Source organism: Schistocerca gregaria, chromosome 6 (assembly GCF_023897955.1).
Source record: "Schistocerca gregaria isolate iqSchGreg1 chromosome 6, iqSchGreg1.2, whole genome shotgun sequence".
Taxonomy (NCBI): Eukaryota; Metazoa; Arthropoda; class Insecta; order Orthoptera; family Acrididae; genus Schistocerca; species Schistocerca gregaria.
In genome coordinates this window covers 287003776-287020839 of record NC_064925.1, presented here as the reverse complement: position 1 = coordinate 287020839, position 17064 = coordinate 287003776, and the positions used below count along the sequence as shown (strand labels likewise).

At 43.2% G+C, this 17064-nt stretch overlaps 1 protein-coding gene across 2 annotated transcripts in view; it reads right to left on the bottom strand.

Annotated features, from left to right (window-relative positions):
* The window catches only part of LOC126278432 (two pore potassium channel protein sup-9), a 1195629-nt gene that overhangs the window by 529315 nt on the left and 649250 nt on the right, over window positions 1-17064 (bottom strand). For both annotated transcript variants that reach the window (XM_049978547.1, XM_049978548.1), the window contains one exon: window positions 1101-1173. The gene's annotated coding sequence lies outside the window, so the exon portion shown is untranslated. The remainder of the gene's footprint in view (window positions 1-1100; window positions 1174-17064) is intronic.

Genomic DNA, 17064 nt, shown 5'->3' with positions numbered 1-17064 from the left:
AGTTTTGAATAGACGGTCTTCTTCCTTTTCACTTGCTAAAAATTGATTACCTCTCAGCATATGTATGTAGTTGTTATCGTTTCTGACATAAACCTTTTAATTTTACTATGACGTTTCTTAGATCCTGTGTCGGAGACGTTAATTTTCCAAATAAATCTTCAATTCCCACAAAATATGAGACTTGGATACATAGTTAATTTACAACCCAATAAACTGTAAAAGAAAAATATTGTTGGTTTTTCAGATATAGTTTATTTCCAGCTATTTCATGCTAATAGTGTCAAAAATATAAATAATTTTCTTTACATGAAACGAAAACCAAAACATTGTACTTGCTACGACTGCACGCTTTCCTCGAAAGTGGATTACGATTGAAGTTTCCCACTCTGCGTCGAAAGCAGGTACCGTAATTCGTAGTTCCGTTGAGCTTCTGGGCTCTCGTTGCCTGGCTTGTGGTCGTCTGTCTATCATCCGACTAATGAAATGAGTTCCGAGCTCAGGAGATCAAAGTAAACGTCCTGTCTACATTAGGAAATCATTGAATTTATCTTCCAGAAGTAATACTTGTGCATGCTTCACATCTTTTACCAGAAAAAGTAAAATCTTTATAACACACTCTCAAACAAGGAACTAGTGTTGAACTAATGAAAATGAACTATTTCTAAAAGGGAACGATCACCAAGATGAACGAGTTTGCCCATCTCTAGGACAGGGCCGGGCACGTGAGGAGCGCGCAGGCAGTCAGGAAGGCCTCGTTGTAGCCTACGCAACCGTATGCTTCGTCCAGAGTCCTGCAGGATGAAATGGATAAATGGCTTGCGCACTTAAAGAACGCGGTGCAGTGCAACTACCCGGAGGGTAGCCTACCCAACCTGTGGCTGCCCTGATGGGTGCCCGAAGGCGTTCGCGTACCACGGTGCAGCATAGGAACGGCCTACCCCGGATGACAAATGCATCGCACTCTGTCACAGGGGATACGCTGGAGCGGGGAGATATCGACTTGGTGCTACGTATGTACAGAAGCTTAGTGCACTGTAAGATGAAGTTCTGTCGTTCATGGAGCTATCTTAGAATGGTGCAGGGCAGACGGAGGTACTCACCGGGAGAGCCTGGGCAGTGGCGAAGCATGCGGCACCAGGGGGTCGCACCGCCACAGAGCCCGCCGAGCTTCACCTGCAACACAGCACACCACAGCGCTTTACTAACGAAGCAAATGACACCCTGAATATGAATAGAAATAACACGCTCAAGCGATATTAACGTGACTACCGGCTATGTTAAACGTTGACGTGCAGTAACCATTCACAGACGAGAGGTCGGTGAAATACCCTGCTTAACCCGCAGGACAGCACAGATAGAATGAATTGTGGAAAGGGGCCAAAACTAGGGGCTGTCGGTTAAACTCGAACGTACAACTTTATTATTTGATCAAACATTACAAGAGCCCCCCAAAAGAATTTAAACACACAGTTTTAATCTTTGGGACTTAATTTCCGGCTGAAAGCCACTTTAATTTATAACGGCTGAAGGCCAATAACTTAAAACGCAAGCATAATCAGAAATTTAAAAAAAATGGTTCAAATGGCTCTGAGCACTATGGGACTTACCATCTGAGGTCATCAGTCCCCTAGAACTAAGTTCTAGGGGACTGATGACCTTGACCTAAACCTAACTAACCTAAGGACAAGCTGCTGGTCTATGGGGTATCGTGTCAGTTGTGCTACTGAATTCGTGATTTCCTGTCAGGAAGGTCGCAGTTCGTAGTAATAGGCGGCAAATCATCGAGTAAAACTGAAGTGATATCAGTTGTTCCCTAGGGAAGCGTCCTGGGACCTCTGCTGTTCCTGATATATATTAATGACCTGGGTGACAATCTGAGCAGTTCTCTTAGGTTGTTCGCAGATGATGCTGTAATTTACCGTCTAGTAAGGTCATTCGAAGACCAGTATCAGTTGCAGAGCGATTTAGAAAAGATTGCTGTATGGTGTGGCAGGTGGCAGTTGACGCTAAATAACGAAAAGTGTGAGGTGATCCACATGAGTTCCAAAAGAAATCCGTTGGAATTCGATTACTCTATAAATAGTACTATTCCGAAGGCTGTCAAAATTACTAAGTACCTGGGTGTTAAAATTACGAACTACTTCAGTTGGCAAGACCACATAGATAATATTATGGGGAAGGCGAGCTAAAGATTGCGTTTCATTGGCAAGACACTTATAAGGGGCAACAAGTCCACTAAAGAGACAGCTTACACTACACTCGTTCATCCTGTGTTAGAATATTGCTGCGCGGTGTGGGATCCTTACCAGGTGGGATTGACGAAAGACATCGAAAGGTTGCAAGAAAGGGCAGCTCGTTTTGTAGTATCACGTAATAGGGCAAATATGATACGCGAGTTGGGATGGAAGTCATTAAAGCAAAGACGTTTCTCGTCGCGGAGATATCTATTTACGAAATTTCAGTCACCAACTTTCTCTTCCGAATGCGAAAATATTTTGTTGAGCCCAACTTACAGAGGTAGGAATGATCCTCAAAATAAAATAGGAGAAATCAGAGCTCGAACAGAAAGGTTTAGGTGTTCGTTTTTCTCGCGCGCTGATCGCGAGTGGACTGCTAGGGAGACAGTATGATTGTGGTTCGATGAACCCTCTGCCAAGCACTTAAATGTGAATTGCAGAGTAGTCATGTAGATGGAGATGTAGATATCAGACACATCCATGCCCGAGGCAGGATTCGAATCTGCAGTCACGCGGTCCCGGACTGAAGTGCCTAGAACCGCATGGCCACCGCGACTGGCTAGAAATTTAAAAGGCAAGCCTTATCTTTAAACAGTTCTTTAGTTCGACTGAAGTAAACATGTTAAATTCAAATCGGCTGAAGGTCGACGACTTAAAAATGCTAAACTTTTTTTAATATGCCAAGGGGCTTACGCGAAACAGTACTTTAAACTAGGCTGAAGACCTTAAGAATAAAACAAGTCTAATTTAAATCACAAAACCGGCTAGACCCCATACAAGTACCAACAACAAGAACAAACAAAAAAAATAAGGCACTCCACACAAGGGCGCCCAGATGCTCGTGGGCCGGCCTGCAATTCAAACACTAACGCTCGCTCAGGTGAGACAGGCAGTCGGGCCAACCAGTCACTATCCGATGACAACCCAAGCGACCGACAGTCAGCGGAGCCACCGACAAGATAACTTCCACTTCACCTAATCAGGGCACAACGTACAAGATATTGGCGCCCACAACCAATCATACACGGAACTGTCAAAATACACACCGTACTGGACAGCAACAACACTATGAGGAAACCACACTGCCTGAAATTTACGTCAACTGTCAGGGCAGGTAACCGGATCGTTAACGGCCACAAGGTAGAAGATTCCGCTGGTGCACTTCAATTCAGATAACCAAATACGGTGAAACTCCACCGGAGCGTGGCTAGAATTCTGCAACTTGAAAACCACATTGTTGCTCACGGGAATATCCCAGCAGCCGACAACGAACTCCAAACGACACAATGTGAACAGTCTTCCTTGTTGGTAGATGAAATCAAAACTCAACATTAGTGTCCAGGGTCGGTGAGCGACGGACCTCGTGGCAATGGGATCAGCCCGACACACTCCGACACCTCGTAGAGACCGCCAGTGGGCCCAGCCAAACCACGCCCCGCCGAAAATTTCTCACGGCACCACGTCAACCGACCCACTGCTCGACACCGACCAGCTGGAAACTATAAGCGCCAGCTCAAAGATAGTCGAAGGTGTGAATATCGATACACACCGCTGCTGCCACCCGTGGAAGGAGAAGATAACAACATAATCGCGATAACCGCGGGAGACTAAACACAGAATCGCAATGAAGGTTTAATCCAGCGCATAGCATGAGCAGCGTGAGTTGGACGCGCAAAACAGTGCAGCCGTTGTCGTGAGGTGGAGGTGAAGCAATTTATCTAATGTCCAAAACGGCATGATCACTAGCTTTCTGACCAAGAAAGGAAGCAATTCCGAAAAGGCTAAGTATGTACGCTGTTCATATGCCACAGTGTTTAAAGTATGCTGTTCATGGCAAAAAGGTGTCGGCCAAAACCGTCTCCGAGTCAACTATGATGTTCCCCCGGTAAATGACGGCTGCCAAGATGTGTACGGACGAATAGACGTGGGACTGCATAGCAACTGTCAGGCGAACCAGGGGGCTACCAACAGTGTCTGCTTAACAACTGTTCAGGGAATGTTGCTGCATGAGGGCCTCTGGAACAGGCCCTAGTTCATGCACCCATGCTGACTATTGTTGATCAGTGACGAAGGCTAGAATTTGCACGTCAGCACCGTAACTGGACCTTTACTGAATTGTGAGAGGTGACCTCTTTAGATGAATCGCATTTTAGGCTCCATGGGACAGATGGCTCTTTAAGTGTACAGGTGGAAACACCTGAAAGCAAACACCCTGCAATATTTGTCCGAAAGGTACAGGCCAGAGGAGGGAACGTAATGGTCTGGGGAAAGTATTCGAAGAGTTTCCTGGGTAATCACATCATTCTGGAAGGCACATAGGATGAACACAAGTATGAATCTATCGTCGGGGACCATGTCCACACCTAAATTCACTTTATTTCTCCTCGGAACGATTGCATCTATCAGCAGGAAAATGCAACGTTTTACACAGCGTACGTGCATGGCTCGAAAATCACCAGAATGAGTTAATCTTATTCAGCTGGCCACCAAACTCCACACATTTAAAGTCAATCGGGAATATGTGCGAGCATCTCGATTGGGCTGTAGGAGCAATGGATCCTCAATCAAGAAACCTAGCTCAGCTGGTCACAGCAATGGCATCAGCATGGTTCCACATCCACGTCGGTACGTTCCAGAACGTCACTGACTATCTTTTTTCACAACTTGCAGCGGTTCGCGCTGTAAAAAGGTGGTTATTCAGATTTGTTACATCGCTCCAGGATTTTGTATTAGGGGGACCAGAATATAATATCAGTCCTGCGCTTGTGGGTACTACATTGTCATTTTTCAGCTCATCGTTTGCTCCAAAGTCGTGCCAAAGACATTTCAAGGTCGGTTGTGAAATGGCCAGCCAAATAGCAGAAGATGTACATATCCGGCATTGCATACTGTTTGAGTTTCGCAAGGCTAGTACCGCAACAGTTGCTATCAAAATCATTTGCGATGTTAATGCACGTGCATTAAAGGTTCGTAAATTCCAAAGGTGGCTTTCTGATTTAAAATTTGGTAATTTGGACGTATCCCACTCGTATCGCTCAGGAAGACCTCAACTTTAGACTGTGACATGTTAAGAACGGAATGGAAGCAAATTCGCTTCAGACAAGCGAGAGCCGGCCGCTGTGGCCGAGCGGTTCGGGGCGCTTCAGTCAGGAACCACGCCGCTGCTACGGTCGCAGGTTCGAATCATGCCTCGCGCATGGATGTACTCGATGTCCTTAGGTTAGTTAGGTTTAAGTAGTTCTAAGTCTAGGGGACTGATGGCCTCAGATGTTAAGTTCCATACTGCTTAGAGCCTTTTGGACCATTTGAACAAGCGAGGAACTGTCAAACTCTCATAAACAACTTTGGTCGAACGTACGAGAAAATCTGCAGCAGACTTGTAAAAAACAAAGCTAGCCGATCCACCATGTGCGACGTATTGACTACAACCGTCGCCGTATCTAGCCTTGAAATGCAGTTCACTCAACAAGCGAATAGCGTGAATCCTGAATCAATGGTTCAGTGAAGTACAGATAACTGCTTAATTTGTAGCCTAAGGCTTCATCTTACGGGGCGTTTGGTATTTCATCATGCCGATGAGTATGAGAAAAACACATTTGAATTTAAATGAGAATTTCTTTGCTTATTTTCAGTTTCCGGACGATTTAGCTGGGTTAGACAGTACTGCACCGCTACTGTTCACTTTCTTTTTCATTGCTATATAAATGCGTGTTTATCATATCAACATATCGTTGACTGGGAAAAACAAGACTGTTGGCAACATTTTATAGCGAATAAGTACTGAATATATACAACAATTTTCAAAAACCGAAATGTGCCAAAATTCATAAAAGAAACGTGTTGTGGAGTTAAGGTGAAAAGTCATATTCAAGCGTCAGAAAACGAAATTAAGTGAAATATTGTTACATTATCAATCATGGGAGGAAATATGAAACAGTCCACTCTGTGTAACAATTTACAAAATTATTCCTATGTTCATATTAAGTATAGGCACTGAATGTCTTAGAACCGAGGAATTTGTATTGAACATAAATACAGAAACCTGCTTTGAGCCACTCTTTGAAATGTTTGTTTATTTGCGTAAGTAGTGTTTGAGTGCCTTCAGCCTCATCTTCAGATGGGGCACATAGTAGTTAAATCTTTGTTCCCATAGTGATGTTGGGTACGGACCCTGTGACAAGAAGGTAGATAATAAAAGCTGTAGATTTAGTGTATGGCGAATTGCGCCGGGAAACAAACGTCTTTGATTACCGCATCCACATGGCAGCTTTCATTTTAATAAGCTACTGGCTACAACTAATCTCTTTTCAGAAGGTATAAGCAATCACTGTAACAACGAAATGAAACAACTATGTAATGAAACTAATTGTGACTGTTTGTATAACATAACGGTGAAATCTATTAACAACTAGGAACAGTTGTTGTTGCATTTTTTGTTTGGTTTACTCGTGGTCTTTGTATGCAACAAAACCTATTTTATGTCCAAACAGTGGTTGATTTTAGAAATTACAAACCCGTGGATAAACGCAATATTTTCGGAGATGAGATTTTTGTTCGACTAAATTTAATAATTCAATAATTAATGGCGAATGGGAAACAACCTCTCTTCTTTATTCGTGTCAGAGGTTCACTAAAATGAACACATTTACAATACATAAACAGTAAACTATACAGTATTCCCTCAGTATTGGTCAACTTTGAAAGAATTGGTTGCTGCAGACGGTAAGTCCTTCATGCTGCAGCTGGTTGGGCATGAGTTGCATTTGAAGAGATGCCGGGTTGTCTGCAATTCACCGCATTCGCTCAGTGTTGTGTTGGCATTTGGAAGTTCCATTTAAGGAGATTGTCCCTCGATCTTGCCACTTCGGTCCGTAGTCTGTTCAAGGACTTCCAGATGACCCACTTCACTATGGGTCCAGGCGGCAACGATTTTCGCGGTGTCATCAAGTTTGACAAGTGTTGGGATCTTCCTTTCCACTTGGTGAGTCGGGTAGCCGCAACTGATCCTTCTAAGAGCTGAGAAGTTGTTAGTAAACTCTTCCTGGACTTCTGTCTTGGCTTCGCAGGTTGATGTCCAAAGAATAGATTTGAGGTCACTGTATTTGATTTATGCCACTACATGTTAGCGGCAACCTCTCTTCTGACGTCACATGGAGCAATCCCAGCGGGACATTGATTTTAGTCCTTGTGGGTTGGCCTTAGGCAGCCTGTAACAATCCTACAGCTTCGTTTATGGCTACACCTGCACATGATGTCCCTGCATAGGTACTTGGAATAGATTTTTCAGTACTTAACAGAGCATCAGAATTGATTTTTTAGTACTTAGCAGAGCATCAGCATTCCAGAAGTACAAGCAAATGATGCCATCTGTTGTACATAGGCCTTTCTTAAAGGTCAAAGTTAACTATGGGAAACAATATAATAATTAAGAATATTATGCGCACAAAACTGAAAGTAGTGGTGGTTTCACTTCATAGTTATAGTGAAAAATACCATCCTCGTAATTTTTGCTTTATTTTGTTCTTTAAAACGTTTAAAACATATAATATTCAGTAACATGTTGTCACATTATGTCGTGAAGATAGTTCACATGTAGGATGACGCTAACGAGTAAATAACAAATGAAAACAACGAGTGATATGGAACTGGAAAAGGACAGTTAAAGATGTGTGAAGCATCTGATGCGATAGGAATATGAGAAGAGGCGTACAGGGCATATTACAACAACAGTACCTGCGAAAAGGATTTGTGGAAGATGGGTACCACATTACCAGAAAATTGCTGATGGATGGAAAATCTGTAAAAGAATTCCTCGGCGATATTTAGACCAGAACGTCGTGAGCAGACGATAGGATTTACTAGTGCAAAAAAAGCGAACATACTCGTGCTGCATGGAGAGTGTGGGAAGAATGCATTAGTTTCTGTACGGTGTATGCGACAAGACGTCCCTATAGACGTCAACCATCTCGGCACAAAATATATATATACATAAATTGCTTTCAATTCCTGCATCTGTCACCTACGGGTACATTTGTTATCTTATACATCTTTGGTAACAAATTTTATTACATATTCAAATTTTTAAACTGTTTCGCCTACTAGCACCTTTCACTGTATCCCGGCTATGTAACTTGCGAATTACGCCTTAGTTTCACATGGTCCGTTATTATTTTGATGTACTTTGAGCTGATTAAGACCAAAAAGTCAATGTAATTGCTTTTATTTGTATTTGAATAATTTTTAGTGTTATCAGTACAACAGAAGGACACTTCCAGAATGAGATTTTCACTCTGCAGTGGAGTGTACGCTGATATGAAACTTCCAGGCAGATTAAAACCGTATGCCGGACCGAGACGCGAACTCGAGTTCAAGTCTCCGTCCGGCACACTGTTTTAATCTGCCTGGAAGTTTCAGTAGGACACTTGTTCAGATGATAAACATTTTGACCCTTCGCACACACCGTTAGTAGCGGTCTGTGGCGCTTGTACCTGGTAACTACTGGTGTCTTTGAGCGTCAGTTCTCTCTGTACTGTTCATCGTAGTACGTTTATTTTTTGTTGGACTATCTGCAACACTATTTAGGATTGTCTGCTGCGGCCGTTTCACAAGCACGCGTATTTGACCGTATTTTAATAACTTATGAAATCGTAATTTTTATTATAACAGGAACTAATGCCTACATTGATACAACATCTTTATAATTATCCTATCTACTGTAACTTTGAATTTATAGCACATACTGAAAACGGCCATAATGTCCGAAACTAGTCACAACCGATAAATAAAGAATACTTCTTAATGTGATCTTGGATGAAATTTCAAGCATTTATGTCAATAAAGGAAAAGCTGTTGACCTGTTTTACCCGCAGCATGTATAAGATAATAGGACTATTAGCGCAGTCTGTGGTTTCGTTCTTTAAATATAGTGAACCTTTCCTGGACTGATTACAAAAAATGTTTTTGAAAAGACATTAACCAGCGAATAATTTACATGGAAATGAAAGCTTCGCTGTAAGTGCGTTCGCCGGCCGCTATGGCCGAGCGGTTCCAGGTGCTTCAGTCCGGAACCGCGCAGCTGCTATGGTCACAGGTTCGAATCCTGCCTCGGGCATGGATGTCTGTGATGACCTTAGGTTTAAGTAGTTCTACGTCCAGTGGCTCATGAGCTCAGATGGTAAGTCCCACAGTGCTTAGAACCATTTGAACCATTTCTAAGTGCGTTCCTACGAATTTTTTGAATGTAAACAGATGACTGGTATCGGTGTAGATGAGATTTTCAAAAACACCGAAGGCTGGATTCTAGAGTCAGGGAACGGAAAGTTCTATGGAACACGAGTGGACCAAGATACATCAACAGTTCCGTATTTGCTGTACATTGAGGTGACAAAGGTCATGGGATACCTCCTAGTATCATGTCGGACCTCCTTTTGACTGGCTCAGTGCAGTAACTCGACGTGTCACAGCCTCAACAAGTCGTTGGAACTCCCCTGTGGAAATACTGAGCCATGCCGCTCCTATAGCCGTCCATAATTACCAAACTACCTCCCGTGCGAGATTTTGTGCACAAACTGACCTTTGATTATGTCCCATAACTGTTCGATGGGATTCATATCGGGCAATCTCAATGGCCATGTCATTCATTCGAACTGCCCAGAATGTTCTTCAAAGAAAACGCAAACAAATGTTTGGCAGTTAGAAATCTGCTCTATAGGAATCAGCATGGGTTTCGAAAAAGACGGTCGTGTGAAACCCAGCTCGCGCTATTCGTCCACGAGACTCAGAGGGCCTTAGACACGGGTTCACAGGTAGATGCTGTGTTTCTTGACTTCCGCAAGGTGTTAAACACAGTTCCCCACAGTCGTTTAATGAACAAAGTAAGAGCATACGGACTATCAGATCAATTGTGTGATTGGATTGAGGAGTTCCTAGATTACAGAACGCAGCATGTCATTCCCAATGGAGCGAAGTCTTCCGAAGTAAGAGTGTTTTCAGGTGTGCCGCAGGGGAGTGTCATAGGACCGTTGCTATTCACAATATACATAAATGACCTGGTGGATGATATCGGAAGTTCACTGAGGCTTTTTGCAGATGATGCTGTGGTGTATCGAGAGGTTGCAACAATGGAAAATTGTACTGAAATACAGGAGGATCTGCAGCGAATTGACGCATGGTGCACGGAATGGCAATTGAATCTCAATGTAGACAAGTGTAATGTGATGCGAATACATAGAAAGATAGGTGCCTTATCATTTAACTACAAAATAGCAGGTCAGCAACAGGAAGCAGTTAATTTCATAAATTATCTGGGAGTACGCAATAGGAGTGATTTAAAATGGAATGATCATATAAAGTTGATCGTCGGTAAAGCAGATGCCAGACTGAGATTCATTGGAAGAATCCTAAGGAAATACAATCCGACAACAAAGGAAGTAGGTTACAGTACGCTTGTTCGCCCACTGCTTGAATACTGCTCAGCAGTGTGGGATCCGCACCAGATAGGGTTGATAGAAGAGATAGAGAAGATCCAACAGAGAGCAGCGCGCTTCATTGCAGGATCATTTAGTAATCGTGAAAGCGTTACGGTGATGATAGATAAACTCCAGTGGAAGACTCTGCAGGAGAGCCGCTCAGTAGCTCGGTACGGGTTTCTGTTAAAGTTTCGAGAAAATACCTTCACCGAAGAGTCAAGCAGTATATTGCTCCCTCCTACGTATATCTCGCGAAGAGACCATGAGGATAAAATCAGAGAGATTAGAGCCCACACAGAAGCATACCGACAATCCTTCTTTCCACGTACAATACGAGACTGGAATAGAAGGGAGAACCGATAGAGGTACTCAGGGTACCTTCCGCCACACACCGTCAGGAGTATGGATGTAGATGTAGATGTAGATACATTGCGCATTGTGATCCGTAAAAATTCTATAGCTGTTTGGGAACGAGAAGTCCATGAATGGCTTCAAATGGTCTCCAATAACCGAACATAACCATTTGTAGTCAATGATCAGTTCAGGTAGTCCAGAGTATCAATTCCAGTCCATGTAAGACAGCCAACACCATGATGGAGCCACCACCAGCTGTCACAGTGCCTCGTTCACAACTTGGGTCCACGACTTCGTGGGGTCTGCGCCACACTCTAACCCTACCATCAGCTCTTACCAACTGAAACTTGGACTCATCCGACGAGGCCACGGTTTTCAAGTAGTCAGGATCAAATCGATATCCTCATAAGCCCAGGAGAGGCGCTGCAGCCGATGTTGTGCTGTTAGCAATGACACCACCGTCGGTCGTCTGCTGCAATAGCTTATTAATGCCAAATTTCGCCGCACATGGCTCATATCTGTCTTTTACCCAAATTTCACGCCCTCTTTTTACGCCTCTGCGATGGAGGGCAGAGCGGAGATATTCAGCGCTGAAATCACGCAATTTTGTTTTGGATGGCATTCAGACAGCCACTCAGAATCAGCACAGAATGGCGTCTGGGGTGGCATAAAGTGCGTCAATGAAACCACGCACAAAATGTGAGGGAATTAACGTTCCAAAGAAAGCGATGGTTTCAAAAAAAATAGTTCAAATGGCTCTTACCAATATGGGTTTTAACATATCAGTCCCCCATAACTTAGAACTACTTAAGCCTAAGTAACCTAAGGACATCACACACATCCATTCCCCGAAGCAAGATTCGAACCTGCGACCATAGCGGTCGCGCGTTTCCAGACGGAAGCGCCTGAACCGCTCGGTCACACCGGACGGCGGGGTGGTTTTATTGACGCATTTTATGCCAGCCACTGTTGTCTTCTCGTGTCGACTCTGAGCGGCGGTGTGTCAGATCTCTTTTCCTCTGCCACCTGTACTGTCTGCCTTCGGGTTCCCCTAAATGGCAGGCAGCGCTGCATAACAGCCGCGCAATGAGGGAAACAAACCAACAACCAAACAGGCGAAGTCAACAGGTAAACACGCCATAGATTCCAGTCGATTTCCATGCAAAGGTCGCCTCAACATATCCGGCCACGAATTCCTACGCCGGGTTTCTATTGGCTACAGCTCACTATATAGGCCCGGGCGGTCGAAGGCAGACCAGTCTTCGTCCGTTGCTAACGGCAACCGCTATAGTTGAGTCTCCGAGAAGATATCACCGAGGGCAACCTCGGTGATATCTGCACCGCCGATCGAAGTACCAGCCGACCTAGAGAAACCAAATCTCCAGCTAGATCGACGGACGTCTGCATCTATTGTACAGCCAGCTATTGTATTGTAGAAGAACTTACCTTCAATAAACTGTTGGGGAATACAACACCACCCATAAGAAAACCGCGTGATTTCAGCGCCGGTCGTCGCCGTTCTGACTTCCATGTGGGTAAGAGTGGGTGTGATGACCTTCCCAATATGTGAAACGTTACCAGTAGCTTTTATAAGAATTATGGTGCCAATGTGAGATCATTAACCCACCTTACATGATACATGAACTTCTGACCAGTGGCCTTTTTTCATATGTGTCAGTAGCTTCATGTCTGAAACGTCTTCGAACCCGTGGGTGACGTCGCAAGACATCACGCTTTTGCACCGTTACAAAGACACGTTCTACGCACCTTTGAGAATATCTCAAACTTGTACGACCTAATGGGGTACAATTACGGAGTTTCGGAAAAGCGGACCTTTAATTGTGTTGCGCAGTGTAGATCACATATCAAGGGATGATCATAAACATGATCCACGAGAGCGCAAAATATCGTCTATGGAAATTCTTCGTGTTATGAAATTCTATAACGTATATGTGCAAGGGCTAAATGTTCATTATTTATAGTTTCGAACGTTTTCCAAAATTTGCACAGTTACGGGTAACAACATGTTTCTCTAGCTATGAAAAGTTGCATTAGGTAACTCCAGCAGCAAGACAGATTAATTAATGAAATCAAACACCAGACTTACCCTTATCCACTGGCTTTTTCACCTCTGTCTAAACATTTCTGAAGGTATAAGGATTGAGATAATCTAGAAAGAACTGAGGATACTTGGGGACAGTGATTCTTTATTTTATATAACTTGGAAGTAGGCAACACATCTTAGAAAGGTTAACTGCTTATAAAGTCTAATTAGTGCGTTGCTGCAAGGTTCTAATAAGGAAGGTGAGAGAAATATTTACTGAAATTTCTTTCTGTTATGAATAAAATTTTAAAATTAGCTTGCCGACAGTAATAGACCCTTGGATAGGACACTGAAATATTTACGTGAAGCCGGCCCCTGTGGCTGAGCGGTTCTAGGCTCTTTAGTCCGGAACCGCGCCGCTACTAAGGTCGCAGGTTCGAATCCTGCCTCTGGCATGGATGTGTGTGATGTCCTTAGGTCAGTGAAGTTTAAGTAGTTCTATGTCTAGGGGACTGATGATCTCAGATGTTAAGTCCCATAGTGCTGAGAGCCATTTAAACCATTTACCTGAAAATATTTACACAAAATTGTTTAACTTTATTTTTACGGTTTTAGTTATAGTAGTATTGTTTTATGTATACTGGGTGACTTAGAAGGAAAGGTACACGCCTCGAGGGGTAACAGTATTGGTAACTCCAAACAAAATACTTCAAATGAACATGTACCCTTTCGTTAACCATATGCGAAACACATTTGTTTGAAAATCACAGGCGTCAGTCGCCGTGGAGTCATATCCTGCCCACCGAGGTCATCCAATTTTACTCCGTTAGGTTATTGTTTGTGGGGTTGCCTTAAGAGCGAAGTCTTCGCGCGCAGAGTGAAACAAATGAGAGACTTGTCGTTGGTATTTTACGTGCGTGTTCTCAAGTAAAGGACCGTATGAATGAGCTCAGATCAGCAACGCACCAGCTGTCTATAAGAGCGGCAAATTGCACTTGACTTGACATTGGACTTTTTTAGCATCTTTGTGAGGAAATGTGCACTATTAAACAAAACACTAGATTACAGTGTTTCGTTTACTATTACTTGTATTCGTTCTGTTCCGTACTGTTTTCATTAGTTTCCTCGAAAACTATTAAGAACTGGACGTTTGTTCGTATGAAGCTTTTTGTTCAAAGTCACTAATACTGTCTCTCCTCAAAGCTTGTACCTTTCCTTCCGGACTCACGCTGTATTCATACATTGGTACAGCAGTAAGGATTGTCGATTTTATACTCAAGTGAACGGTTCGTGGACGAAAAATGGTTTACTTTTGTACTGAAAACATACCAGTGCATCTCTACCTGACAGATACGCGATAAATTTCTGTATGATATTCTGCTGCAGTCGACAATACATCTTTACTGCATAGAACACTGTTTTATCATTATTATTTTATGACCTTACATCTTTGCCTACTTCTCCCACTTTTTTTCTTCACAAGTGTGTCAGCAAGAGGCTCTGTTCAAAGTGACCGTGTTTCTTGCAGCGACTCCGAAAAGCCGCTTGCACCAGCAGAGCAGGGAGAGCATTTGTATGGCTGTTTCCTCCTGCCTCCTGTTTCTCCGCGTTTGATCCACTCGCGGAAGATTAGGTAGCGGAACTCTATGTTGCTGTGGCAGAGTCTCATTTCCTTTCATGTCCTGTTGGCAAAATGTATTCAGCGCTTTTGTGCGCCGTTTGTTTGTCGCCTTTATAAAGTGGCTGCGCTCCTTTACAGTAGAGGCGGATCAAAAGATGGTCGAACAAAAGCTGCGCCAAAGTCAGGATTTAGCTTCCCCCCTAAGAGGGCTCAATGAATGACTTAAAGATCGGCTGCAGTAAATGCAGAAGGTGCCGAAGAGCTACAGATATCGCGATGTTGTTAGCACTCACTCGTATTTCACCGACTACGGTCGAAATGAAGCTCATTTGAATGCTCATATCCAAATGGAACTCATATGAATGCACGAAGTTGTCCGAAAGACACAGTTTCCGAACTTGTGTGAAAAACCAACGGTACAATAAAATCGTGGCTGACTGATAGCTGACAAACAAGAGACTCTCGTGAGGACAAACTGAGGCCCTCTCAATATGAAATGACAAGTTCTTGCAACTTGCTCACCTTTAAAGGTCGCATTACCTGTGCTCGCTTGCATACACGATACACTCTGTAATCTGCAAACCTAAACACGACACAGTGACACTGATATCTGCTTTATTCTATGAGTCCATATAGAAATGTCAGGCAACACTGTGAGTGGAGGTGTAGAATGAAGGTCACGAACTATGCAGCAATAACATAAGGCCACTAGTACCCGGGTTTCAAAAAGAGTTAACGTGGTAGATTTTCGAAATAAATATCCGATAACACTTTAGAGCAGCGTATATCGAGCAAGGGCTTATGTAACTGTTAGCTGGATAACCGGTGTTGCCCGAGTATGTATTTATTGCTGTTCTGTTATCCACCTCTTCCGCCCCCCTTTCTGTCAACTCCCTCCTCCCCCCCTTTCTCTCCAATTTGCAACCCCATAACACGAGGTTGCTGGTTCCTTCCTCACAGAGTTTCTTCACGCATAATAACTAATATGTGTAACAAGTGTGGTTAAAATGGAACCAGGGGTTTAGATGGAGCGTTTTCACGCAGCTTTGCCGGAATACGCACGTCACATATATTTCACATATGTCTGTATACGTATTTCACCTATATCTGTAGAGAATTTCGTCCTGCTGTTACATTTCCTAGCAGTTCAATGTTCATGACATCCAATCTACTGAACCATGTGTCATACAATGATTATTTAATTATTTTTTTGCAGGTGCACTCAGTGGTATATTTGAATATAGTTTGCAAAATGTGTTGCTAAAAGTTATTACTAAAGTAGTAATAAATTAAAGTCCTGCCTGATGCGGAAGTTTTACTGTATGAACAGCTAAAATGCAGTAAGTGATAAAAATTTTTGCCCTTCAACATTCTGTGCAGAACGTGAGTGAAAAAAAGTAGTTCGTAAAGGATTGAAACTACGTGTAAAGTTTGTTGAATGTCACTAAGTACTCTCAGTCTAAAATCCTTGATGAATACTCTCTGACTATTTTCGCGTCGTGAGCTACGCTTGCTTTCCACGCCCACCGCTTAGAGGGGCAGGTGATTCTTAACCGAAGAGTGGTTCTTTCCAGACGGTTACTGATTCCTGTACCAGTTTTCGTTGAAATCGTTGCAGTGGTGTATGAGGAGATGTCGAACGAACATACACACATGCAATATCGAGTCACATTAAAGTGACAACCTATCAGAAGCCTTAATAACAACCTTTGATAGCACGGACCATCGGAATCAGTGACGAAACAAATACAACTTATCTGGAAAACAGTCTCTAGATGAAGAGATAGCATTTTAGTGGATCCGGAAATAACTTGGTTCAAATGGTTCAAATGGCTCTGAGCACTATGGGACTTAACATCTATGGTCATCAGTCCCCTAGAACTTAGAACTACTTAAAGCTAACTAACCTAAGGACAACACACAGCACCCAGCCATCACGAGGCAGAGAAAATCCCTGATCCCGCCGGGAATCGAACCTGGGAATCCGGGTGCGGGAAGCGAGAACGCTACCGCACGACCACGAGATGTTGGCGGAAATAACTTCTATAATAGTATAGGGAGAACTTAAGCGAGAAAATTGAGCTTCCAAGCGTTTTTGTTTTTGTGTCATCTTTCACAATGATGGTAAGGCAGCTTGTGCTGCACATATTACCGATGCGTCTGATGTTATTTCATTCTAAGGCAAATAAGAGAAAACAACCCACGACGAAGGAATTGTCCAAGTGCGACGGACATCGCTCGATGTGATATACGGGTGCAGACAAACAAATGATTAAAATATCGAAAAATTGGAAGACTTGTTAAAGAGTATCACAGATTGTGCAAGTCGCTAATGCACTG